Source organism: Arvicanthis niloticus, chromosome 11 (genome assembly GCF_011762505.2).
Source record: "Arvicanthis niloticus isolate mArvNil1 chromosome 11, mArvNil1.pat.X, whole genome shotgun sequence".
Taxonomy (NCBI): domain Eukaryota; kingdom Metazoa; phylum Chordata; class Mammalia; order Rodentia; family Muridae; genus Arvicanthis; species Arvicanthis niloticus.
Window position 1 is genome coordinate 35,118,744 of NC_047668.1, and position 26,223 is coordinate 35,144,966.

At 41.7% G+C, this 26,223-nt stretch overlaps 1 long non-coding RNA gene across 1 annotated transcript; it reads right to left on the reverse strand.

The window, feature by feature from the left end:
- Positions 1-1,241: 1,241 nt before the first annotated feature.
- Positions 1,242-13,444, reverse strand: LOC143443964 (uncharacterized). Its single transcript, XR_013113422.1, has 4 exons — positions 13,379-13,444; positions 4,297-4,382; positions 2,926-3,063; positions 1,242-1,850 (listed from the first exon to the last, which is right to left on the reverse strand). It is a non-coding gene; the product is annotated as an uncharacterized LOC143443964 (long non-coding RNA).
- Between the last annotated feature and the right edge of the window lie 12,779 nt (positions 13,445-26,223).

Below are 26,223 nucleotides of genomic sequence, written 5' to 3' on the forward strand. Positions count from 1 at the left end.
CCACCCCAAGGCAGCCAGCCCCTGTGCTGAGTTACATTCTTGTCATTCTTCTGGACTTCTTGGCTTTATACTGAGTCCTGGGCAGTATTTCTAACCATATTTTGTACTTAGAAGTTTTCTTTTTCTTTTTTGTTTGTTTTGTTTTTGATATATGGTTGCATTATATCTGGCTGGCTGTCCTGAAACTTACTCTGTAAACCAGGCTGGTCTCCAACACAGAGATCCACCTTCCTCTGCCTCTGATTAAAGGTTTATAATCACACCACAACAGGCCTGAAGTTTTAATCCTATGCAAAATATAATGTTGTATATACACCTTGTACAACATTTTAACTCACAACTATGTTTGTATGGTGGGTTGGGTAGGGTAGGGTGGGTTCATTTTATAAAATGCTTATAGCACAAGCTTGAGGGTCTGTGTTTGGATTTTTAGCACCCACATTTATTTAAAGCTTTGTATGGCTATAATCTCAGCGCTGGGGAGGTAGAGATAGGAAGCCCACTAGAATTCACACAGGCCAGCCAGTATGGCTGAATCTATGAGTTCTTAAAGGGAAAGTGATGAGGCAGATGGCTGCTGTCAACCTCTGGCTTCCACATGTATGTGCACGCCTGTGCATGTACACCCACATGTGTGATTACACATGCCCACACAATGGACACACACAAACATATAATAGGTAAAAATGAATATATTTTACAAATATTTTAAAATATATATTTATATTTTATGTAAGTATATAGATGGATAAATACATATTTCTAGTTTATTCATTTTTACCCATTTAACATATCCATTGTTTGAATAAAGAATACTGGGCCAGGTGGCATCCACATTTTCCCATACAACATCAGTGAACATCTGATGTTTGATTCTTTCCCCCCACTGATTATATCTGCAGCTCTTGTTTAATTGTTTTGCAAATCTGACTGTATCCTGTGTTTTGTTGAGTGGTCATACTTTCTTTGATTCTCAGAGGCTTGGTTCAAGGTCCTTCAGAGAATATTTCTGCTTGTCACTGTCAGGCATCTGAGGACACTAACCAACCAGGACCATTTCTGTGGCATTTTTTAGTTTAGGTTTGGGGGCTACTTTGGTATTAAGAGCCCTAACTCCAAACCCAGATGAGAGCTGTCTTAGTTACTTCTCTATGCTGTGAAGAAACACCATGACCAAAAGCAACTTGGGGATGAAAGACTTTATTTAGTTTACATATCCTGAATCATAGTCCACTGAGGGAAGCCAAGGCAGGAACTCAAACAGGGCAGGAACCTGGAGGCAGGAGCTTATGCAGAGGCCATGGAGGAGTGAGTGTGGCTTGTTCTTCAAGGCTTGCTCAACCTGCTTTCTATCACCCAGGATCACTACCCCAGCGGGGGCACTACTCACAAAGGGCTGGGCCTTCCCTCATCAACTGTTAATTAAGAAAATGCCCTACAGGCAGGCCTATAGCTGGATCTTAGTGAGGCATTTTCTCAATAGAGGTTCCCTCCTCTCAAGGTGACATTAAAACTAGCTAGTGTAAGAGCCAGCTGTGGTTAACAATTCCTGTAGGAGACTGATTACTGCCCTACCCACACATAAGTTTACTGGCTAGAGAGAGAGGGGGAAGGAGAGAGATGTTTGGCAGGTGCCTTCTACCTTTGTCAGGTGAGTGCTTTTAGCTCTCTGGATCTTTGCTTGCCTGTCATTCTGGCCTCTGTTTCTTACTAACATCCTGTGTGACATTTTTAGTTCTTTTCTGCTAGGAACATTCCTTAAGGTACTGTTCTACCATCTTCTGATATGAAAGTCCATGCCTTTAGGTGTATGTGGGAATTCTTCTACAGGCAAAGATTGAGGGCCGTTTCTGTAAAAGGAGAGGTGTTAAATGTTTTGTGCTTTGTGGCCCAGAGAGTCCCTGTTGCTATTCTTTGACCCTGGGGCATTGCCAGTACAAAGCAGCCACAAGCAACTCGGCCCTGGCTGCCTTTTTCTGACTTCTGTTCCAGAGTGTGTATCTGGAAAGAGAAAGCCGGGCTCCCTCTTCTGCAGCTTCTCTCTACATGATCATCTTCTTTCATCGTCTACTGCACCCAACTCCCCTCCCTCCTGCTCTTCTTCTCAGGATGCCTGATCTATAAATACAACCGAGACATGGGGACCCAGCAACTCTGACCTCTGCAAGGAGGGACATATGGTGGAGGATCCACTACACCATGAGGTTAAGCCTTCCTTGTCCCATGTCATCCCGCAGTTGGAACGGGGCTTGCTTCTACCCAGCCTGAGATATCCTTTCAGCTTCACTCAGGATAAGCCGCAGCAGCCTTGTAACCAGGAGCCCTGTTTCCTAATGTGGTTTGTGACCGTATTCGGGTTCATTCTCAGTCAGAACTCACAAGCTCTGTCCACAAGTCTACTGTTCATTAGCTGTGCTACCAGAGAGTCACATGATTTCTCTGATTTTTTTTTTTTTTTTTTTTTTTTTTTAGGTTTTTCGAGACAGGGTTTCTCTGTGTAGCCCTGGCTGTCCCGGAACTCACTCTGTAGACCAGGCTGGCCTTGAACTCAGAAATCTGCCTGTCTCTGCCTCCCAAGTGCTGGGATTAAAGGCATGTGCCACCGCTGCCTGGAGTGTGATTTCTCTGAGTCTTAACTTCCTAAACTGGTGGTAGCACCTGCTACATGTGTTTCCCGAACCCTGTCCCAGGTCCTGCCTAGAAGGATTCTGTAGTACAATAATCGGATGCATAATTCCATCAATAACAACTTGACCAGCATTGATGTAGAACATTAAATAAGTGCACAATTGCACCAAAATCTCAAGGTTTCCTGATTACAATTCTATCAGATTGGCGGGGCAAGTGTAATATTGTCATATGCAAAAACAATTGTGTTTCCAGCTTCAGAATTGATTTCATGTTTGGTTGGAGAAGATAACATACCTGCCGGACATTCTTCTTTCTGTTTGTTATCTCAGCAGTCAGCTGTGTGATAGGTGAGTTGCCTGGCCTTCAGTGATTAGAGCTTGCTGCAACCTGTTCTGCATTTCCTCAAGTCTTAACAGACCATCTGCTGCTTTTCTAAGGTAAGATATTAACATACCAGATTAGATAAATATGCCATTATTCATTCACTTCACCTGGAGAATTCCAGAGACCCAACCAAAACCTTTACTGAAATATTTATAGTCAACTTAAATTCCTCTCAAGCAAAGCAAAGTGCTAAAGAGTTCATTTTGAGAAATAGGATTTCTATGTAAACGTCCTTAGCAGTGCACATACATACCCAGGATGTACAGATTTCACCAGATACAAGACGCTTTGCACCTAAAAGTCAGTTTCTGCACTCTGAGTTTTCAAAGGCTTGCAGCATTCTCTAGGTAATATTGGAGTGGGGGTGGGAGGGTGGAGAGGCCTCACAGAGGCGAGGAGCAAGGGCTGAAGGACCAGAGGGTTGGGTCTCTGGCTGTTTGTTCTGGGTCCTTTATCCTTGCTGACATTCCAGCAGCTCAGGGGCCCCAGTCAGGGGTTAAAATCACAAGCATTCCAAGTTTTACAGACCTCAGAAGGAGCTCACCTCAACATTCACCAGATACTTAGATCCGAGGGCTCAAAATAACCATGGGCAGCCCGTACCAGGCAAGCAGAACATGAGGCAGACATTTGCAAAATACCACTGTAGACCTGGCTCAGTCTAACATACCTCTAGCCACAACCCACTCTCTACTCCAGTGCCATCTTTCTTCCTGTCTAAACTTCAGAAACCTTACTTCACAGTGTAATCCATCTTCCCACGTTTCAGTAACATTTCCAGTGCACTAACACTTCACACACACACACACACACACACAAGAGGGAGAGAGACGGGGAGAGAGATTGATTACATGTGCAAGTTCTTTAGATTTTCAATGTATTGATTATCATAACAAAATGCTAAGTACTCCCAAAGTGTAAATATTGGAAAAATTTACCAATAATCTTAGCACCTTCTGATCTTTTGGCCTTTTGACTTATCATCTGAATGAACTCTCCTCCAGGTAAAATCTGTGACCTACTTTTAAATTACCATTCACTATCTGCATCTCTACATATTAAAAAGAAATCTCTCAGCAGCCAACTGCTAATACATAGCTGTGTCATTTCTCTGAATAGGCAATCTGCTTCACTTTAAAGACGAAGATTGGAAGGGTGGGATCCCCTGGGGCATTTAATCTGGCACATCCACATCGAATTTGTGTAGTGGGTGATGAGCCATTGTGTGTGTTCTGCTGAACTTCCAAAAATGGTGGGTGGCTGGGCATGGATAACACATACCTTGAGAGCAGAGGATCTCTAAATTCAAAGACATCTTGGTCTAAGAAGTGAATCCTGCTCTGCTGGGCTACATAGTGAGACCCTGCCTAAAGACAAACAAAAATAAATAAGATAAATAAGAAAGAAAGCCCAAATGTCAAAGAATGTTGCTGTTAGCACTGTCTATATAGCAAGAGGACTCTGACCCACAGAATGGCAATCTCATCAGAACATCCAGATGCCTTTGCTTTTTGTTTAGCTATGGAAGCTGGGTGAAGCAAGAGTGAGTTAACTCCATTCAACCTCTAACTGGCATCCATTTCTTCTACTTTCCACAGTTATACAAATTTTAAAAACTGTCTTTTTTATTAGTTTTAAAGTCAGCTACACAGGACTGGGTTTCGTTATGAAGTTCTCATACACATGTGCCATTCTGTTATATCCTCTGTTCACATCTGTTCTCTTCCCCACTACCAGGCCTCCCTTGGACCCTCAGTTCCCTTCTTACACAGACAGTCTCCTCTTCTGCCTTCTTATTACATATAGCAGCTGGTGAGTCAGCCAGCCTGGCATAGGTATGTGCAAACAACAACAAAAAAGACACTCTGTCTTAAACAAAGTGGGAGAGAATGACCAACATTTAAGGCTGTCCTCTGACCTCTATGCATGCTTGGGCATGTGTGCCCCTGTACTCGCAAACACATGCAAACAAATAGGTAAAGAATGGAAAATCACACCACACCCCAATTACCTGTTAAAATATTGGCAGCAGAGTGGGGTACCTAACATTTTTTTCTGGTACCCATTGATATTGTGAGGTTTCAGAACACTAGAAAGACATATTTTGGTTACTGTTCTATTGCTCTGAAGAGACAGGATGACCAAAGCACCTTATAAAAGGAAGTGTTTAATTGGAGCTTCTTACAGTTTTAGAGAGTTATTTTCATGATCATCATCATCATAGCACAAAGAAGACAGGTATGACACTGGAGCAGTAGCTGAGAGATTTATATTCTGATCTGCAGGCAACAGGGAGAGAGAGAGAGAGAGAAAGAGAGAGAGAGAGAGAGAGAGAGAGAGAGAGAGAGATTAGAATTAGAGATAGAAGATACTGGGCCTTGTGTGTTTTTGAAGTCTCAAAGCCCACCCCCAGTGACATATCTTCTCCAACAAGGCCACACCTCTAATCCTTCCCACACAGTTCCATCAATTGAGACCAAGGATTCAAACATATGAACCTATGAGGGCCGTTCCCATTTAAACCACCACAGACATTTAGAGTCTGAGGAAACCGGATCATACATCCCTTCACTCTGCCTCCCAGCTGCCAGCATTGTCTACAAAAAGTTCACCCTTCAATTTGGACCTGGAGCTCCTGCAGAATAATTTAATTGCATTCTATAGTAGCCTGGCAAATACTTCTTCTGTTGGCCTCTTAGCAGATGATCTGTGAATGAGAGGCCAGAGTATTAACAGGGAACTTAGCTCAACTGCTCTTCTCTGAAAGCATTTGGGCTTCATCTTCAGCTTTGGTGAACTTCTCTTTATTTGTCCTGATGTCTCACAGAGTTTCAGAAGTTTCTGTATTTTGTCAAGCTTGTAGGTTAGAATTTGCAATGTCATGTACACAATATGCAACCTTCTCTGTGTCTTCTGCAGGCATTCTTTCATCTAAATAACAAGGTAAGATTTAGGAAGTCATGTTCCCTTAGCAAGTCCTGCATTTGGCAATGGAGAGGAGATGGAGTATATCCCTTAAGGCCTCTTCACTTTCAACTGCCCCTTCTCTCTGTGAGAAGTATTGTTTTGTAGTGCAGAATACTTGTTGAACAAATGCCTGCTAGAAGTGTGGAAAGCTAAAGGCTTGACACATAGCTATATTCTCCAAATGTCCTCTGAAGAATATTGAGGTTCATATTCAAAATCAATTAAAGGGTTGGGAGGTCTGTCATTTTAATCTAAACACAATAAAGTAGGAGAATCATGCATTTTAAGCTGACACAACTTCATTTTGACCCCAGTACCACTATTAAAAGGTTTGCAACCTTTGTTTATCTTCTAAACTGGGTAACAATTCCTGATGCTACTCTCCAAAGGCCTAGTCTAAGAAAGCAATATGACCACTAAGAATAATATAAAGACAGTTTCAAATCCAGGCATACCCTTTGTCTTCCCAAACCCTCCCACCCGACGGGTCCCCAATCGTTTATTGTACACTTGCAGTCTCAGGGCATGGAGGAGCTGGGGAGCATGGTCTCTGGGGGCAGCAGTGAGTATGGCAGGTATAAATGACCCAGGAGACTGTGTCAGAGGAATTGGCCACCTTACTGAAATGGCTGCCTTAGTTTATAAGGTTTATAAGGAGTCAGCAGGGACTCCTTATAAATTTATAAGTTTATAAACTCCTATATAAGTTTATAAGGAGTCAGCAGGGAGGGGAGAAGATACACTTAATTTACATATGCAGATCTGATTGAAGGCAAACTTTAAGGTTGTACCAATTCAAATTCCAAAGTTTAGTGGAGGAGGCAGGGACTTTCAAGGCATATCAATTAGATTAGCTGATTGTCTGTCACATGATCTCTGAGAAGCCAGTTCCCTGGAGGGGAATGAGAAGCCTTACTGGGTCTATCTTGACCTGGCCTTTGTCTCTCTGGGGTTTTAGAGAGTGGTCCCACTCCTGCCCCGCTCTCTGAGAGCTTGTCCAGCTATGGGCAGCACTCTGTCTTATCTGGTTTGGGAACCCACATACCTGGGTTTTCAGAAAAGTCAAACTGGCTCTGTTTGAGAACTGAAGTGGAGGACAGGCAATCCCTCCCTCCCTCCCTCCCTCCCTCCCTCCCTCCCTCTCTTCCTTCTTTTGTATTTGCTTTTGAAACAAGGTTGCACATTGTAGCTCTGACTGGCCTGGGACTCACTATGCCTACTAAGTACTAAAATTAAAGTCACATATGACCATGCTCTACCTATTTGTTTTTGTGTTTTGAGGTGAAAATTTCTCTGTATAGCTAAGATTAGCTTTGAACTCATAATCCTCCTGCCTCAGCCTCACCCCTTCCATGCGGAGAGTTTTGGCATTTGAGTGATATAATCTGAATATACAACAGACTCTTTATGAAGTCATTTTTATTAGTTAGTTTACTTAACATGAAATTTTTATTCTTTAATGTTTTTGAAATGGGCACTAACATTTTTGCGAATAAATTAAAACCACATTTTAAACAGTTATTGCTTTAAAGAAATAGTAACTTTTTCTAACTGAAATGAATCCTGGTGAAAGTGTACCTAATTGAATCACATTTTCATTAAGCATGTTTTACATTCATTATGAAATTAGAGATTTAAATGTTTGTACATAGAACTTTCAAGGACAAGAGACAGGTGACTTTGTAGAATTCAGAGAGCAAAGAAGAAATCATAATGGCCAATCCAGTGATCATTTCATTTAGGCCAATTAGAGCTAGGCAAAGAGGAGAGCCACTAGGCACTAAAGGGACTGAGGAACATAGGAGGGGCCTGGACACCAGGTGTCTTGGGACTTTGAACAGAGGAGAGTTTCTTGTGTGAAAATTGTGTTCTCTATGCCTAGTTTTAATAACTGTTATCTGTGCCTTGAATTAAAATAATCTGGTCACAGACTTTTTTCTGTTCTTCTGGATCAATCCATTGGACTTCTTATTCAGGAACAATAAGGATGCAGACCCAGGAACTAGTAAATTGAAAGGGAAGCAGACTGTCTGTCTTCCTCCATGGCCACATGATACCAGTTCATGCAACAAGTATGACAATTTTGAAATTTGTTTTGGTGTTTGAATAGACTTGCATCTGCAGAGATTCCTAAAACATCTCTGTTACAAACAGTCGTGGGATCCAGGTTTAGCCAACTGCAGTCCTTCAGAGTAACTCATTGGCTGATTTTCTTTGAAAATTGAAGTAGGAAAAAGGACTTGGGCCCTGGGGTCTGCTAAAGCATAAATGATTCACAGGTTATTGAACTGACTGCAAGTTGTAATGGATACCTCTGTTGTCCAGGAGTCCACACAGAGAATACTAAGTATTGAATGTGGAAATGACTGCACACATGAAGGTCTAAGATCTGTCTCTCGATATACTGAAGTGTTGCTATATATCAGTGTTGCTGATGAGTGGTCTACCTTTAACTAATAGTTCTCTGGTATTCAAAGCAAATCTCTCCCGAAACACCGTACAATGAATGCTGATTCAAAATTTCTTTTCCAGTCACAGACAGCCAACCAGCAACTTGAAATACTCAATAATAATAATAAAAACATCAAAATTGTAATATCTCACGACAGTATTTGATATTGGCCAAGAGTTGACAAGCTTTGCTTTTATGTTATCTCTGTCACCAAAGGAGACGAATGGATCCTGACATCAACATGTTGGACATTTCTTAAAGTAACATTAAATAAGTTCATTTGTTTTGAATTTTAACTGAATTCTAGGTTTTACTACTAAATGTTGCATTGAAAGCACTTTGAGATTACTCTCCTTAAAGACTTTCAAGATTAACTGGTTTCATTTTTATTTTCTGAGTTAGTGTATAATTTCTAACTATTATAATTTGGAACAGTTATGAATTTTGAGAACTTTGCTTTCCTGTGTTTGTTTGTTTGTTTGTTTGTTTGTGTTGTTTGAGACAGGTTCTCACTATGTATCCCTGACTGGCCTATGTAGACCTATGTAGACCAGACTGGCCTTGAACTCACAGAGCTCTGCCTACCTCTGCCTCTCAAGTACTGGGACGAAAGGTATGTGCCACAATTGCTCTGAGTACATTTTGTCTTAAAAAAAAAAAATGACAAAACTTATCTTCATTTAAAATTTTACCTAATAGAAATTTCTTTCTTTCTTTCTTTCTTTCTTTCTTTCTTTCTTTCTTTCTTTCTTTTTTTTTATTACAAGATTCATTTGTTTTTCCTCAAATTCACTTTGGTTTTTCCTATTTTTCCCTTCCTCATTTAGCTGAGAAAGAATTTTTTCTGGAGATTTCCACCAATTTACTTCTATTTCTGATTTGGAATTAAAAAAACAAACAAAACAAAACAAAAAAACCCAAGAAGGAACATACACAGAAATTAAAGAAGTTCAGTGAGAATTATTTGCTTGGTTGGGCCAAATGAAACCGTCACTAAAAACTAGATACAAGTCTACATAAGCAAATTGTAGATTCATTTGAAAGGACTCTTTCAAATGTGATGAGTGTTTATTTTTTCATTATTATGTTTTCATAATATTGCTAGTTTATGGTTTAAAAGATAGTTACTGATAAAAATCATTACTTGACCACACATTGACCTAATAGTATTCGTGAATTTTCTGATATAAATCTAAAACCAGACTTGATGACTAAGCAATGCTTACTGAGTGGCGGCCATTTTTAACAGGTTGAACTAACTTCTTCTGTATTGGTTAAACAAATTAAGCAGTGCACTTTCTTTGAAAGCTAACAAGAAAATATTTCTCCTTTCACAAATGGTATAGAGCTGAGAGCAGGCCGTGGAGAAGAACCCCCTCACCCCACCTCGTCCTTGGGGGAGGGGCTGTGCTACTGATCTGACTTTGACTAGGAGTGCATTCTTAATTGTGTGGTTTGGAAAAGGTCATGGCTTCCTTTCTTAAGGTTCCAACAAATTTGAGGCGGTGGCGGTGAGGACCACAGGACAACATCGCTAAGTCGAGCTTTACTGAGTAAATTAATTGTGACAGAAGAAAGGCTAATTAGGAGCAAACAGAATGGGGCAGAGGGCCCTTTTATTTCCTTACAAAAGTGACCCGCTACATTTGAGCCACACAGCTTTTGTGAAAAGATACAAATTGTAGTCATTAGCAAGTGATAAAACAACAAAAAGAAGTCTTTATATGATGAAATCATGTGTCTTAACTTTGTGGAGAGTTGGTCTGAATCCTCTAAAGCAGTTAAGACCAGAGAGCAGTCAAAGGAAGAGCCCAGAAACATGTGCTCCAGACAGGAGTCCATGGGTGATACACAGGAAATCTCAGAGCCCAGAGGACGATGCCATAGTCAAACATGTATAAATGGAGAGGTTGGGGTGGGGAAGTGGGGGAGGGGGAAACAGACAGACAGACAGACAGACAGATAGACATAGAGACAGAGAGGAGAGACAGAGAGGAGAGACAGAGAGATAGATAGACATAGAGAGAGACAGAGAGATAGAGAGACATAGAGACAGCTAGAGAGGAGAGACAGACAGAGACCAAGAGACAAAGAGAGAAGAGGGAGAGATAGAGAAAGAGAGAGAGAGAGAGAGAGAGAGAGAGAGAGAGAGCGCAATGCGGGCATAAACTGAATTACTTGCAAACATTTCTGCGTTCCATCCTCTGTCACACCAGATTCCTGAGAATCCTCAGTCTCTGCTGCCATTGTTCTGTCTTCTAATCAGGAAAATAATAGCCTATCATTTTGTCAGCAGGGCAATCTTGGCTCTCATTCTTTTCCAGCTTTCTACTTAAATGTACTGATTAAACCGATTCTGTTACTGTGACGTTATCTCTGAACACTGACAGCTTACGTCATGATCAACTTAGTAATAAGAACCTAGCAACAACCAGGGCTTATTTTAATGTTTCGAGAAGTCTTGTTTTTGAGAAAGAGAAGAAGAATCATTTAAATACATCAAGAGATTGAGGACTCTTAACCACTGAGGTCTAAGATGGAGTTTTGTTCTATTAGGATTGCTGCTATATTCCCAACTAGATCTGACACACAGTAGGAGACCAAGTTCTAGATCTACGTTTGACACACAGTAGGTGCTCAGCATGGCTTTCTGAAGCAAGGAAAAATTACATGCGAAGGCCAAGCTAGTTAGAAATACAAAAGTGTTATCTTCTAAATAAAAATGTCAACATTTAGTATTGTAGGGATATTTTCTAGATGGGCTCATCACAATCTGGAATCAGGAGTAGGGACTCTCTTTCCCTCTTCCTCTCCCTCCTTCTCTCTCTCTCTCCCTCCCTCTCTTCTTCTCCCTCCTCTCTCTCTCTCTCTCTCTCTCTCTCTGTGTGTGTGTTGACTGTAGTCTTACCCTATTTTCAGACTTGGCTTTCTGTTTTTTTTCTTGGTATAAAGACCTATTTCCCATGTATACATTTTCTTTTTGCCTGAGAATTGGCTTCTGTTTCCCAAAATTTTCTTTTAAGCAATTGTTCATTTTTATTGCTTGAGATTTAAAATAAATAACATGTACTGAGTATTCAGCCCTTAAATTTGTTCTAACCCTACTGTTGAAAAGGCAACATTTCATTGCTGTGATTTCAAAACCAAAGAATAGAGTCCGCATTGAAGCCTAAAAGAGGCCTGGAGGTTGGCCCAGTAACAGAGCCCTTGCCTGGCTTCTGGGAGGCTGAGTCTGATACCATCACTGCAAAAGCTTGACACCCTAAAACCTTACAGAAATCTAGGTAATTAAAAATGATGCTCATTTGTAAACATAGCCAGAAAAGTACATTAAATAATTTCAAATTATTACAGATTCAGCAATAACAGGTTTTTTTTTGTTGTTGTTGTTGTTGGTTTTTTTTTTTTTTTTTTTTTTTTAAGACAGTGTTTCTTCATGTAGCCCTGGTTGTCTTAGAACTCTGTAGAACAGGCTAGCCTCAAAGTCACAAAGATCTGCCTGCCCCTGCTTCCCTGGTACAGGGCTTAAACAAATGCCTCACCACTGCCCTGTTTTAAAATATTTAAATATTTTAAAGCATGTTGAGGAGCTAGAGAGACGAGTCAGTGGTTAAGAGCACTTACTACTCTTCCAGAGAACCAAAGCTCGGATCCCAGCACCCACATCAAGAAGCTCACAATTGCTACAACTCCAACTCCAGGGGGTCTGGTGCCTTTTTCTAGCCTCTGCAGGCACACACACAGCACACATTACCAACCCCACACCACCACTACCACCACTACCACCATCACCATTATCACCACCGTCACCACCACCACCACCAAAGTTATGTTAGTCTGGGGAGCTAGCTCAGTCTATCACACAAGCATGCTGACCTGAGTTTGATTCCCAGAACCCAAGTGAAAGTTGGGCAGAGTGGCATGCATATCTCATCTTGCTGCTGGGGAGGTGGAGACAGGAGGATCCTTGGGGCCCTCTCACTAACTTGTCTAGCATGTTTGGTGAACTACATACAAATCAACCACTGAGAGGTTCTTTTCAAAAAGCAAGATGGATGCTGTTTTGAGGAATAACAGCAAGAATGGTTCTTTGGCCTCTGTACACACTGACACATATGTAACACACACACATGCAAACTCAAGTACATGCCACACGAAGGTGCACACATGAGTGTATGTGCCTGTATGTATACACACACACACACACACACACACACACACACACACACAGGCAAACACTTATACACATAAAATCAAAATAAATCATAAATGTTTTCTAACAATTTCCTTCTTTACTGTTAACACCTTTGCATATCAGGCAAGAATAGGCAGTATTTATCTAATTCTTCAATGAATTTGGACTTTTATTCTTCATATCTAAAATTCTATACCTATATTTAGATATTTCTATATCTAAACATTAAAAGATTCACTAGGATCTTTTAAACTATAACTCCATAGCTTAGGAGCTAGAGCTCCAGGGTCCTGTGCTTTATTTTCTGTAGAACCATAAATCATGAGTGAGACATCCATGCCCTTATGTTTTAAGCCCCCTGGCTCATACACTGTCATTTTTAAAGTAAAACATGTTTTTCATGGATCAAGAAAAGAGACAAACAAAAACACAATCCTATTACTCGAGATTATTTTCTGATTTTATATGTTTGCAATTTTTTTTGTTGTTTTGTTTTTTTTCGAGACAGGGTGTAGCCCTGACTGTCCTGGAACTCACTCTGTACACCAAGCTGGCCTGGAGCTCAGAAATCTGCCTGCCTCTGCCTCCCAAGTGCTGGATTAAAGGCATGGGCCACCACTGCCCGGCATATGTTTACAAATTTATCTCCCTTCCATTTGTCCCTAGTCTATTGCTACCCCTTTCCTGCAGTCTTTCCTAACAGAGTCAGAATGCTTAGCTTACTTCTGTGCTTCCAAAGAAGTAGTTACCGCTGTGTGTGGTGTTCCAACTCCCGTCTCTCTGCTGGCGGGAATAATTGAAGTACACGAGTTCACTGTACTCATACCCAATTCTACTGCCCAGTATTAGGCATCTTAAAAAAAAAAAAAATCTTAGGAACTGCTGATGGACTGCAAATTGGACAGAATTAGTATGGGGCAGCATTGCCTTACTCTGGTTTGGTTAACCTCAGATGGACCTTGAGTTCTTTTATCGAATGTCATATCAGGAATCAGTAAATGTTTTCCTCTGTTATTCACTGATCGCTGGTAATAGCTCATTGGAAGATTTTATTTTACCGGTTTAGGTATTCCTTAAGGGGAAAGGGCCTTTAAAATTGTATTTAAACTTTTTTTCCTCTTTGAAAGAGAAGTATATAGTAAGGCAGAGCAGCCCATAGCTACATCTCCCCACGGGTTTCTGTCTTTTTCCTCTTCCTCAGCTCAGCAGGGTATGCATAAACAAACCCCATCTGCCTCACTTGGCAGCAACAGAGGTCACCTTAAACAGATGAGCTAATCAAGAATTTCTCCAGACTTCCTTTTCTCCTCCAACTTAGCCTTGGCGTTCACATGGCTCAAACTCAGTTTTGAGAACTGTACACTATGCATGAATAATTTCCAGAATGCTGTGTGACTCCAGTTGCATCAAAGTTCTTATGGGAGATGTTGTGTTTAGCTCCTTTTGCCTTTGCCTTTGTGGTTTCTGGAAACAGGACTGCTTCTACCCAGAAAGCAAGAAATCCAGCCTTTTCATTGCTTGTGGCCACATTAGAGTCTCTCTAAATTATTTTTCCAGTGCTGGGAATTGAACCCAGAACCTTGCCTATACTAGCCAAGCTCTTTGTGGCAAAGCTGGCTTCCCGTCCAGCCAACTAGAATTCCTGTTACTGATCACTCTTTGCAGGATTTAGCATTATGTTAGTTTGGGTGTTACTATTTGTTTAGAACCAGACATTGTTTCTTTTAATTGTTATTTGGGGTAAATGTTATCTAGGTTCCCCATTGTTTAAGAAGTTGAAATGTTTCATTCTTCTGCATGTGGCCATCCAGTTTTCTCAGCACCATTTGTTGAAGATCCTCTCTTTTCTCTAGCTTATCTTTTTGGCATCTTTGTCATGTATCAAGTGTCTGAAACTATTTGCACTCCTGTTTGAATTTTCAATTTTGTTCCATTGGTGTATGTATCTGTTTTGGTGCCAGTATCCTGTTGTTCTTAATACCATGTTTTTATAGTGTATCTTAAGATCTGGGATGGTAACCCCTCTATCATTGTTCGTTTGCTGAGGATTGTTTTGTCTATGCTGAGTTTTTTGTGGTTCCATATACATTTTATTATAGTTTTTTTTTTTCTGTTTCTGTGAAGAATAACTTTGGGGAGGGTGGTAGTTTGAATACGATTGGCCCGTAGAGAGTGCTACTGTTAGGAGGTGTGGCCTTGTTGGAGGAAGTGTGATACTGTAGGGGTGGGCTTATAGGTCTTCATGAGAGTAAACCACAGGACAGAGTCTAAACTGGGCTGTTTTGAAATCTCCTGTCATCAAGGTGGGAAACATGGCAGCATCCAGGCAGGCATGGTGCTGGAGGAGCTGAGACTTCTACATCTTGTCCTGAAGGCAGGCAGAAGACTGGCATTCTCAGGCAGCTAGGAGGAGGGTCTCTTCCGCAATGAGTAGAGCCTGAGGATAGGAGACCTCCTGCCCTCTCACAGTGTCAAGCTTCAGCTGCTCTCCATGACCCCTTCATGCAGGAAAGGCCATTGGCGAAGGTACAGCCAGAGTTGCAGTTGAAGGCCTAGAACTGAAAGGGTCATGCAAAGAAGTTGAGGCTTGGCACCTTAAAAGAACCTATAAGAAGTATAGTTTTAGTAGAAGACTCCATCAAATTGGAGATGCCAGTACCCTGGGATGACCACCAAGAACAGCAGCAACAGTGGAGTGGAGTCAATCAGAGCCTAGATAGAATGCTACAGAAGGCAGAGTTCCAAGTGATGCAAGCCCTTTAGAGGAGCCCAGACATTGGAACAAGAACTTGTGAAGTTAATGTTGCCTTGAAGACCCTAGATGTTAGAGATGCCAGAGCATGGGACACCTGCGGAGGAAATCTACTAACAGGGGATGGAGTCAGTCCATGAGAAGTGTGTTGCTGTAATCAAAGCTGGACGTCAGGCGTGGAGATGCAGAGTTTGGAGTTTGTCCAGCTTGGTTTTGGTTTTGCTTTGGTCTAGCATTTCCTCACTATGGTATTTTGGAATGTATATCCTGTGCTATGATATGTTGGAAGTATGTGATCTGTTTTTTTGATTTTATAGAGATTACAGTTAAGAGATTGCATGAATCTCAGAAGAGACTTTGAACTATTGAGTTTTAAACATTAATGAGACTGTGATAGACTATGGGGATTTTTGAAGTTGAACTAAATGTATTTTTACATTATGCTTAGGTATGGCTCCCATAGCCTCATAGAATCATGTGTTTGAGCCAGCCTACAGGGGCCAGGGAGTGGAATATGGCAGATAAAATATAGGAAGAACTTTTAAAATAGGACTCCATTTGAAGAATTTAAGTTCAAAAATTGGTAACTAGAACTTCATAAAACTAAAACGCTTCTGCACAGCTAAAGAAACAGTGGAGGGGAAGCCATAGACTGTGAGAGAATCTCTCAGCTACATGCCTCACCAAAAATTAATATCCAGGAGATATAAGAAACCCCAAAATCAGAGTCAAAACCACCGATGACATATTAAAAAAAAAAAAAAAAAAAAGGGCCCAAGACCTTAGCAAAGAACTGTCAAAAGCAGAAAAATCTGTGTAAGAAATATCTCAAAAAAAAAAAAAAAATGTTCATCGGCCCTAGCAATTGGGGAAATGAAAATCAAATCAATTCTAAGACTTTATTTTACCTCAGTCAGAATGGCAGAGATCAGCAAAACATGTGACACCAACTGCTGGGGGGGGGGGGGGGGGGGCTGCTCGTAGCACTGCAAACTGTCCAGCCTTTCTGCAAACCAGTGTGGAGAATCCTCAAAAATCTAAAAAGAAATCTCCCACAGAACCCATTGTGCCGGCCATTGTCATCTGTGGAAAGGACTCAACAACCTACTCCACTGATCTTCATGCAGCATGTTTGTTGCTGCTCTGGTCGAAATAGCCTGAGAAGTGGAAACAACTTAATTGTCCTTCTGTCGATGAGTGGACAATGAAAAAGTGGTAACGCACGCTATGGAATGCTGTTCAGCTGTCAAGAAAAATGAAATCATTAACCATGCAGGCGGGTGGATGCAGCTGGAAAAGATCACATTAGTGAGGCAACTCAGACCCTGAAAGACAAACGTCACGCATTCTCCCTCATCTGAGGCTCCTAGCTCCAGATCTTCAGTTATGAGGATAGTCCCCACCCGTTATCAGGGAAATTTCTCTTTGCAACAGATGGAGACCATTGCAGAAAACCACAACCAATCAAAACGCAGAGTCGTAGATCCCAGTTCCAACTGGTAATCTAAACACAGCTCCTGTACTTAAGACTCAGAGATCTTTTGGAAGAGGGAACAGAAAGCTTGTAAATGCCGGAGGAATAAAGAGTTCGCTGTAAGATATTTTCTCTTAAGCATTTTGGAAGCTGCACCCATAAAGTCTTACTAATAGGAGCAGAGCGAGGATGACACCCCTAGTTCATAAGGAGCTGAAAGCATGTTCGCTCTTACTCACGATGCTTGCATCAAAGATGCTGGGTTGCACATCAGTTTCCTCCTGAAGGTTTTCAAGCAAGGAGTCCATTTCGTTCTCCATTCTTACCAAGTTTCTTTCAGATGTTGAAATTCGTGCACTGCGTTTAGTTGCTCACTTAGCATGATTAGTTTTCCAATGGAGAAAATGAGGGTAAATGTCGTTAAGTTTGATGTATCAGTGCAAACAATGCCACAAAATGATCCTCATTATTAGGTGGCCTCAATTAGGAGGGACCCTCTCCACATAATTCTTCACTTGTGTTTATGATCCTCTTAATGGCCCATCTTTTTTTTTTTCTTCCTTTGGCTGCCTGGAGTATTTCATCACATATTTAAGCTATGGCAAGAATACACATCCGAGTAGAATAAACATAGAGTATGTATTCAGACATGGTTCATTTAAACCAACCTAAAAGTTTTCTCTATCTGGTTTTCAATGCCTGCTAAGACAGAATACTGGACTCAGCCTTGGGTAAAACCAGTTCTTCATCCAGAAGACATCTGCCGTAGGAGAAAATGCAGGCATGACCTGGCTGTCAGCCTACTTGGCACACCGCGCTTCTAAGAAGCATGGAACACTGTGCCCCAGAAGTCACAACGCTACTAGTGCGAGTAGCTGGTAGCTGGCCTGCAGTCTGCACTCTCCATGTCTCCATTAACCTGCCTCTTTCTGGCCCACCATCCAATCTGAGATAATGGGCTAAGTCAACACGGTCGATAGGCTTCCAGTATATAAGTACTTGTTCACGTGCAATAAGGCAAGTGCTGTTCTCTGAAACCATCTCCAGAGAGTGGTTTATCTCTGCTCCCTTTACCGGCCCATGGGCCTTGCTGTCTTGGGGGCAGCCCCAGTAACAATGGCAGTTTGCCTTCACTGTCCTTAGTGCTACAGCTGTGCAGTCTTTTAATTTCCAAGTGCGGCAAGGAAGTCTCCCAACTGGTGAGTGGACACTTATTCTCCCCTGCCCCTCACCGCCCCCAACTTCTCTTGACTGGGTTCAGCGTGGATCTTCGGTTCAAGTGTATAATGAACACTGTCTTTCTGATGGAAACAATACACAGGCACCTTAGCAGATGCAGCTGGAGCAATCCGAACATTAAACAATTCATTCTGATCTTTTTCTTCTCTTCCACAGACTTTTTTCTTCACCTTCCAACTTTCAAGTCTGTACTGCTTCCGGCTAATAGTACTAACAATAAAAGCAACTACAGCTATTGCTGTGGCCACTTACACTTCTGACCACTTTCTGTGTGCCGGGAACCTCGCTGTGAAGTGGCTTGTCTTGAGCAAGAATCCTGTGAAGCTGACACTGTCTTCTTCCTGATGAAGAAATGAAAGCTGGAGAAATCATTTGTTTGAAGCCACACACCATGGTGCCTTGTCCTCTACATTTAAGTTCAGAGTGCCCTCACTTCCCTGTCCTCCTGATTGATCGCCTTTGCCAATTCATCTAGCAAACAGTTCCTAGCTACAGCTGGCCTGGGAAATAATCCCCAGCGTGGGGAGAAAATTCTGTGTGTCCTGCTGAGGCCTTGGTGAAGGAGCACAAAGTGGGGTGGTGGTGAAGGAGAAGACAGGAGTCTGTTTCCTGGGGAGACAAAGAAAGGCTTCGAATAGGAGACGTTGTTTGGGTGACTGTCAAGCTGCATGGGGACTTCTGCATGCTGTCTGACTAGGGGGACAGGCATCTTGGCCTGTGGTTGGAGGGACTGGGCAGCTACCATTTTCTTATCACCTCTGTCTGGCTCATGGTGCCTTTCCTCTTGCTGTCCTCTCAGGCTCTGCTCAGAGTCCTGTATCGTTTTGTTCATTATACTGGCTGGTTTCGTGTGTCAAGCTTTGACACAAGCTAGAGGTATCAGAGAGAAAGGAGCTTCAGTTGAGAAAATGCCTCCATGAGATCCAACTGTAAGGCATTTTCTCAATTAGTGATCAAGAGGGAGGGTCCCCTGTGGGTGGTGCCATCCCTGGGCTGGTAGTCTTGGGTTCTATAAGAAAGCAAGCTGAGCAAGCCAGGGGAAGCAAGCCAGTAAGTAACATCTCTCCATGGCCTCTGTATCAGCTCCTGCTTGATTCCTGACCTGCTTGAGTTCCAGTCCTGACTTCCTTTGGTGATGAACAGCAATGTGGAAGTGTAAGCTGAATAAACCCTTTCCTCCCCAACTTGCTTCTTGGTCATGATGTTTTGTGCAGGAATAGAAACCCTGACTAAGACAGTTCACAAAGTTTCTGAAGCTTATTCTGCTTTCTTGGTGCCACGTTGACACCTTCCTAATATCTATGACCACAGAGCAGCCTAAAGCTCACCCTCAGGTGTCTTGTCCTTGTGATTTACAAGTGATACTGAGGAGCTCCTCTACTTGTCATTGGGGAATATTTTCATGAAAATGTAAACGACCTCTATCTCTTGAGAGGAAGGACAATCTGCTTTTGCAGGGCCCCACTTCTTCAGGACAATAGTTAGAGGAGGGTAGAGATATTCCTATTCTCTTTACATAGCCCTGTGATCTCCCCAGGCCCTGTTGCTGGGTTTACTGTGTCATGGGCCCGAGCTATATAGGCAGGTTGTTTCTTTTTCCTTGTATCATTTTTAAGCAGGTACCATATATTTCTAGGCTACTTTTCTATTGATAATGTTTGGCTTATGTTTACAACTGTGTTAAGTTTCTTAATTCAGGAATTTTTTTTTTTTTTTTTTTTTTTTTTTTTTTTTTGGCTGGTGTGGCAGGCTTGGTCGACTCTGTCTCTATGACGGAGAAAATATACACAAGTCATCCTAGTTTTTGCTTGGGCAGGCTGGCAAAGGCAAAGCTTGCCGCAGGGTTCCTAATGTCTGTCACCTCTTGACAGACTCAGCTACTACAGAGAGCGAGCAGCTACAGGGGGCTGTCACATAGCATGGTTGAGCTTCATCAGATCTTTATCCACAAGAACATGCTGTGCTGGATCTGACCTGTGGGCTGACCTGTTTACTGAGCCCCTGGCTCAGAGCATCCAAGGTAGTCTTGAGAGACGACTGATGAATGAGAAATGAATTTGATATCAGGTGACACAAATGATCTTGTGTTCTGAAGGAATGACCGCCCTTGGGATATATAGCACAACAAGTAACCCACAGCATCTAAATCAATGAAGAATCTGGGAAGATCTGGCAAATTTTCCTTGAATGCATCATTGAAAATATACCATTTGTATTGGAAAGTACTATGTGTCTAGTTTCCTCTGTCATAGGTGAAATAAATGGTGTATCTTCAGGGTGCAATGGCTGTAAATATCAGGGGCATGACTTTCAGCTCTGCTGGGCTTGTGCTTCTCAGCAAACCTTCTAGTTTTAATTCTTTTATTATCTTCAGAGTGCCGGCGCTTAAGACATGGCCTTGTGCACGCTTGGAAGCACAATGCCACTGCTAGTCCCCACCATTTACCTTCTAATGGCTGTGCTTTCATAAAATTCAATAGCATCTGGGAAAAAAAAAATCAGATATAATCTTAACTGGGCAAGAAGAAACAACAAACACAATTAAAAGCCCAGTTATGGGTCCATGGAGATGGCTCAGGAGAAAAAGTGCTTGTCGTTTACACCCGAGAGTGGGATGTGGACCTCCAGTTATCAATATAGAAGCTGAATGGGTATGGCAGTTTGCCTTACTTCTAAAATCAGGAGATCTCTGGGAGAAGCTAGCTAGCTTGACTTCTCAAATGGGCAAACCCTGGGTTCAGCCAGAAACCTTGCCTTTGTAACTAAAGTGGAGAGCAATAGCAAAAAAGCATCTGAAGTCAATCTCTGTCCTCTAATGCACATGCACACATACGCTTGCATGCTCATACACGTGTGTCAATCTGTCTTCCACACACATGCACACCTATGCTTGCATCCCGGACACGTGTCAATATCTGTCTTTTACATGCACACATATCTGTAAACTGTACCCATACCACATACACAGGCAAAAAAAAAAAAAGCCTGATTATTAGCTGAAGAATGGTTGATTCTCACAGCCAACATAAGTATATTTCTGAGTTAAAAGCAAAGGATGTGAAAAGTTCAGCAGAAGTCGGAAGTCAACCAGGAGTTGGCTTATCTTTTCTTTGAGTACAAATCTTACCCCACAGACTCTTACATTTTTCTGACTTTCAACAATTCACCAAATAAGAAAACAAGTTGTTTCAAAACCTTCTCTATGGTAGACAAGTTCTCTCTGAGGTCTTTGAAGTCCACCTCACAGTCAGGCTGGGTCTCTTTTTTGCCTTTCCTGTTAGTGGCCAGTCCAATTAACCCTTGCACTGCCTTGGAGAGGGAAGAGGAGGTATGGTCCCAGTGATTAAAGCATAGTCGACATTAAAGACAGGCAGAATTCCCGGTCATGATCCCAGGTGCCGTGATCACATCTATGGTGGCTGACACTCTCCCAGCAGTGGCACATGCCAGTGTCCGAGTCACAAACAGGCCTCTGGGCTCCTTCCTTATTGCAGTCACATGCTACAAAGGAGGAGTGAAGAAGCAGAGAGTGTTACTCAACCTGTTTGTTCCTAGCTTAAAAATCAACCCTTCCCTCCTCCCCTGGGATTCTTCCCAATTCACGTTTCCAAGGCAACAATTTAAAAACAGTATGATTTCAAAGACCGCTCGAGATCATTAAGATACAACCTACCTCTCTCTATTCTATAGGAAAATCAACTCATGGTTCCTAATGGAAAAATTAAATGTGGTTTTTATTGTGAGTGTGCACGTGGGGTCTTTATCTGTGTGAGTGAGGCATGCAGATTTAATAGTGGCCATCACAGCAGGACTAAGAAGTCCCATGGCCACACTAAAAATCCTGCCTGGGGTTGCTGACTCTTGCTGTTTTTCATTATACATGATTACTTTGTTCTTTAGGAGATGGGAGAAGGACCTTTGTCTTTGACCTAATAAAAGAAAATATCTGATGTCACACAGTACTTTATTTGAGCAGGTTTCTGGTCAAGATAGAGCTGTTGATGTTGTTGCAATTCTAAAAAGTTAGAAATTACTAGCTTATGCTTTTAGAGTCGCTGCAACAAACATGTATTCGATTTAAAAGGTATTGCATAGCTTGCATACAAATAATGCCAATTATGAGGGACAGATATGATCCCTGAGATTATAGTCAGTAATGGCAATTGCAATAAAAACTGGTTGACACTCTAGGCTCCACTATAGGATGTCATGGAATATGCAGATTGGTCCAGGGGTCTCCACGGGACACTTCGGGACAGTGTTATACCACACCACAGATGCAGGTCAAGTTCTGCCCACAAGCTGCTCTTACCCAGGAACTCGGTGGGCTCTGTAGACCAAGCCAAGCATTTGCAAAGTCTCCACTGGCTTCACTAACAGATGAAGCATTTCATGAAGTAAGATATTAAAATGTCAGACAGACACAAGGAAAGAGGCTAACAGACTTTTATTTGTAATAGCTAACATTCTTCATTTTTTTTCCTGCATGCCACACAAGAATTATATCAGTCCTATCCCTTCTTCCTGGTTGTTAATAATCTGACTACATTTTTAGTAGGAGTGTTTATGTGTGTACACCACAGTGCTCATGTGGAAGTCAAAGGACAACTTGTGGGAGCCACAGATCTCTCTTCCCTCCTGTGTGCTCCAGGGATCAAACACAGGTTGTCAAGGTTGGCAGCAAGCACTTCTACTCACTGAGCTGTCTCACCATCTTTCCCTTCCTGGTTTTAAAGTAGTCATTTATATATAGAAAACTGAGTTAAGTGTGACCTGGAGAAAACACTTAAGCATACGCAGTGGAAAAGGGCACGGACAGGGTGACCAGGTTTTAGCCAGAAGTGCACACTTGGGTAGGAGACAACGTAGGAGTCCCCCAGATCTATAGTCCCATCTGATGCTTCTTTACATTGATTTTCTTTGGAAGCATATTTTAAACCAATATGATGTAAGAACAATGTCTTCTAGAACCAATGCAGACACCAAATTTGGACTGTCTTCTATGGTTCTCACTAATCATATTGCATTTTTTTCATAAACAACATATGTGAGTCAATTATCTCCTTCTGCTATGTGGGCTCTGGGTATCAAAGTCAGGCCGTCAGGCTCTATCTACTGAGGTACCTTTATCCACTGAGCTGTCTCACTGGGCCCCCATGTGACTATTCAAGGTTAAATGAGTAAAATTCAAAAATATACAACCCCACCCCTCATTAGCTTTTTAAAATTAATTAATTCATTGACTTTACATCCTGAGTGCAACTCCCCTTCCTTTTTCTTACCTCCCTACTCTCCACCACCCTCTCCCTTTCTCCTCAGAGAAGGGGAGGCCTCCCATGGATATCAACCTACATATCACTTTGTGATAAGATTTCTATTGAGCCTAGACAAGGCAGTCCAATTCCCAGAAATAAACCCACACACATACAAATGGACACTTAATTTTTGACAAAGAAGCCAAGACTACACAATGGAAAAAAGAAAGCATCTTCAACAAATGGTGCTGCTTTAATTAGATGTCTGCCTGTCAAAGAAGGCAAATGGATCCATATTTATCACCCTGCACAAAACTCAAGTCCAAGTAGATAAAAGACCTGAACATAAAATGGTATACACTAAATCTGATAGGAGCCAAAGTAGGAAATACCCTTAAACACATTGGCACAGAAAACAACTGCCTGAACAGAACACCAGCAAGCTCAGGCACTAAGATCAACAATTAATACATGGGACCTCATGAAACTGAAAAGCTTCTGTAAGGCAAAAGACAACCTCAATAGGTCAAAACAACAGCCTACAGAATGGGAAAAGATCTTCACTACCCCTACGTCAGACAGAGGGCTGACATCCAAATTATGTAAAGAACTCAAGAATTAGACGCCACTACATGGAATAACCCAATTTAAAATTGGGTACAGAGCTAAACAGATAACTCTGTACAAAGGACTCTCTAATGGCCGAGATGCACTTAAAGAAATGTTCGAAGTCCTTAGTCATTAGGGAAATGCAAATCAAAACCACCTTCAGTTTCCATCTTACACCCATTTGAATGGCTAAGATCAAAATCTCCATCCCTCATTGGTAATAACTATACTCTTAAGTGCTTGATGGTTACCTGTAACTAGTGGCTTCTACATTGGGCAGCATAGATGTTGATTGCTTTCCTTACTGCAGAGTGATAGACTGAGCAGGGCAGCTTTGAATCCTATAACTGAAACTCACACATGGCTGAAAGGTGTGCATCTCAAATCCAAGAAGACAGAGGATCCCCATGAAGCATCTGCACCATGCAGCAGGCAATCTGTGAATATCTGTTCAATAAATAAGTAACTATGTCATAAACCCAGAGGCATGAAGTTCTGTTTCTCTTCAGGGGGATCAATTATTCTCTACAGGCTTCCAAATAGCAGTTAGTTGGCTAATAATCAATCATGACCACTCTAGATGTCTGTTCTATTGTAATAATTCAGAGAAATTTTAATAAAGGCTAATATTTAACACAGGCTAATAGTTTTAATGTAGGATAAAAGTCTTTTTATATGATTATAAATATATATTTTTTCATAACTAGAATTAAGCCATGTGTACTTTCTAAGTGCACATTGTTTTTTTTTAAAAAAAGAATCAAATAAGAGAGTAGGAAACTCGTGGGGTTTGTGTGTGTTGTGTGTGTGTGTATATGTGTGTGTGTGTGATGCCTGTAGTAGATCTGAATGACTGCACCTATGTTTTTAGCATTCAATTACTTACAAATGCATCTTCCAGATGGATTGCTGTAATAGTTCCCCTCACACTCATTGTAGAGTGTCCTGCCATGACCTGTAGACTGTGAGAACAGTTGTGGGTGGTGAATGATGAATTGACAAGCTTTATGGTCTAAATAAAAATGAAACGAAACACAACACAACAATGCATTTTCATGGGAAACAGTTTTTCTCTGGTGACTTCGAGCACAGCAGAGTTGTGCAAAAGTTGAAGGAGGATGATTCCCACGGTCCGCAGCCACCTCTGGAAGTATCAGAATTACAAATTAATGTGTTTTGGCTTAGTGCTCTCCACCATACCGCCTGCTTCCAGCTGTTCAGGGACAGGTGGCCCCGGACTAGGAAACATACCCAGATGTAAATGAAAGCAAAACACAAATTGGGAAACTGGCCACATTCTTTAACTCCACAGTGAAGGGAGTTCCCCCAGAACTGACAGAGGGGTACAGCCCAAAGATGTGATCTAGTATTCAATTACTCTGGCAAGTAATGTAGGATACACGGTGTAACTTCACCAACCGGACTAGAGTTTTGTTCTACAAAATGGCATTCTTTTTTACCTTATAATTAATCACTTTGCCATATTTGTGCTTTTGACAGAAGGTTGAAAGTTCTTGTTTCTTCCCACTGTGTTCTCGAGTCATTTCTGAAAACTGAAAAGTCTGGAGAAGCTGAGACAAAAGACAAACAAACACACGCTGCTTGCAGGAATCGTAAATTATATCTGACTACATATGCGTAAACATCAGCTCTGTAAGTATTTTCAGATGCACAGGTAGCTACATTCACAAAATGACTCTATTTACCAGCCTTCTCTGCATCCTTGGAGGTCCCCCTAGGGTCTGCCCAAGTAGACCGGATGACAGGAAGTCATTACTCCTGAGGTGTGTGGTAATGATGGTTGCTCTTGATTATTGAGCAGTGCTTTCCTGTTTTTGCACCCAGTCTGCCTCCTTGGAACTGGTTCGCATCCCTCTGAGTCCTTTCTTGTAGAGTTGCACAAAGTAGGTGGCCTCTGTATTCCTCAACCTCATGCGGCCACTTTTGCTTGCCTTCACTTCCATGCTTTGAGACCAGCCATTCTAATTCCTTCAGGCCAGCGGTTCTCAACCTGTGGGTTGAGACCCCCTTAGGGGTTGAATATCAGATACCCTGCATATCAGATATTTACATTATGATTCGCAACAGTAGCAAAATTACAGTTATGAAGTAGCAATGAAATAATGTTCTGTTTGAGGGTCACCACAACATGGGAGACTGTATTAAAGGGTCACAGCATCGGGAAGGTTGAGAACCACTGATTTAGGCCCTTATGCAATTGAGCAGTTTTATTCAGTGTTCAAGTTGTCTTCTTTTAGACACATA